This window comes from Rutidosis leptorrhynchoides, chromosome 1 (genome assembly GCF_046630445.1).
Source record: "Rutidosis leptorrhynchoides isolate AG116_Rl617_1_P2 chromosome 1, CSIRO_AGI_Rlap_v1, whole genome shotgun sequence".
Lineage (NCBI taxonomy): Eukaryota > Viridiplantae > Streptophyta > Magnoliopsida > Asterales > Asteraceae > Rutidosis > Rutidosis leptorrhynchoides.
In genome coordinates this window covers 719,888,269-719,890,380 of record NC_092333.1, presented here as the reverse complement: position 1 = coordinate 719,890,380, position 2,112 = coordinate 719,888,269, and the positions used below count along the sequence as shown (strand labels likewise).

Genomic DNA, 2,112 nt, shown 5'->3' with positions numbered 1-2,112 from the left:
AAATTAGAGAAAATGTCAAAAGTTTTCCGGTGACTTTTGTTTGTCTGAATGTGATATAAAGATATAAAGTGCGTAAAAATAAGAAGGATCGGGTGATGATATTTATATATGGTTTTCCTATGCGTAGTGTATGGCCGTTGGATTGGATTTAATCGACGAGTGTGGTAAAACCTAACGATCCGTGTGATTAGGATGTAACCAATTATAATCAGACACGTGACTGGTTCTTTAATGAAGTAACGTCTCGTAATTTTTTCAAATACCTGTAGTTTGTTTACATTATCATTAGAACACCTAAACTTTTTTTTCTTGCGTAATTAATACCTAGGTTTTGTTTAACTTACATAGTTAGTACCCCTGGTTAATTGCAGTCAAATTTTAATGGTAAACCCCAAATATGTGAGGGTATTTTCATCATTTTCATATTTCTTTTTTATATAATCTAGTTTTTTTCTTTTTCTTTTGTTTCAATATACCATAACAAATAAAAATAACAGTATTTTTTTTTATCTTGGTGCATGTACCGTACTGCTATCCAAACGAAGATGAATTACCTACCGACCCTGTTCCTTCTCTGTGTTGGGCTATATTACGCTATCGATAATCGTTAGAGTAATAAATGGGAGGAGCAAACCACAAACACTTGTTCAATATCATCATTCCAGATTATCACTTTCAATCTCATATTCATAAATACAAAAATCACAAAATCAGAGTTAACTTTCAATATTAAGATTACTTTTAATCGTGACAAATTTCAACAGCTCAAAGATCATGTTCATCTTCTTAATCGTAAACCGTAACCGATTTAGGCGTTTATCATCTTGAGGTTATAAATTTAAATGGAACTCAGATTCTTGATCCTTACATCTCACTGAATACTTGTTGATCTTTAGATTCGAACAACTTGTTTAGATTCATTGATTTTTGGATCGAGTTCGTTCTAAACCGAACACGCTAAGCGTTTTCACCTCTCTGAGAACGATTGGAAGAAAAGTAAATATGCAAATCTCTTCATATTCATGTCGTGAATCTGTAAGTCAAATCTCAAATCCTATCTCGAAGAATTGAGAACGAATTTTGAAGTCAAATTTCATGAACAAAAGTCAAACGCAACATCAAAACTTCAAATTCAGAAGATGTACTCAGTTTCAGGTTATGTTGTTGATAATGATAATGTAAACAAACCACATATACCAATGGCATAATTTTTTCTCTAATTTTATATGGTGATGATACTTTCACCACCAAATATTATCCATTCACCGCTAAACAAATATGATATTGTAAAGTATAAATTCTTAAAGCTTATTAGTGGTGGATGCAGGGGCGGATCTTAGTGGAGACGGAGAGGGCCGCCTGCCCTCCCTGGATTTTGAGGAAGTATGATGTAATTTTATTGATTTTAGATGGTTATACTTTGAAATGAGTTCAACTGAAAAAGAAATACATATAGACTATAAGGAAGAAGAAGGATAGGAAGATAAGGAAGAAGAAAGAGAAAGAAGTAGTATCTTTAATCCTTATATTTCATTTTTTAATTAAAAACGGAAATAAAAATATGTAAAAGTTGTAGGAGTGTCAGATCTTTTTCTTGTCACATTGTCGTTCCCTTATATTGTAGTCCGTATTATTGTATTGTATTTACGAAAATATTTATTTTTATATTTATACTTTAATAAACTTTTTAGTTTGATACCAAGAATATTACTTATTCTTTTAAGAGAAAAAAAAATAGTTTTGCCCCCTCTAATGATTCATCCAAGTTCTGCCACTGGGTGGATGGTAGGGGTATTCACGAAACCGTCAAACCGCGAAAATCGGCCGGACCGGACCGATTTATTGGTTCGGTCCAGTTTTAGATATTAGCTGTCACGACCCGAAAAATTTCGACTAATTTTGAACCAAACTCTCGATACGATTTAATATTCTTGACACGATAAGAGAAATCTGTTAGGTTGAATCTCAAAAATTTCGAACTGTTTCGTATATTCAATTGACCTTCGACTGCTCTCGACGATTCACGAACAACTATTTGTAAATAGATACATATATATATATATATATATATATATATATGTGTATATAAAGGTGTATATAAATACTACTTGG

At 32.0% G+C, this 2,112-nt stretch overlaps 1 long non-coding RNA gene across 1 annotated transcript; it reads left to right on the top strand.

The window, feature by feature from the left end:
• The first annotated feature begins 493 nt into the window (after positions 1 to 493).
• Positions 494 to 1,643, top strand: LOC139899322 (uncharacterized). The gene is made up of 2 exons (XR_011777419.1): positions 494 to 1,155; positions 1,328 to 1,643. It is a non-coding gene; the product is annotated as an uncharacterized lncRNA (long non-coding RNA).
• Positions 1,644 to 2,112: the final 469 nt, after the last annotated feature.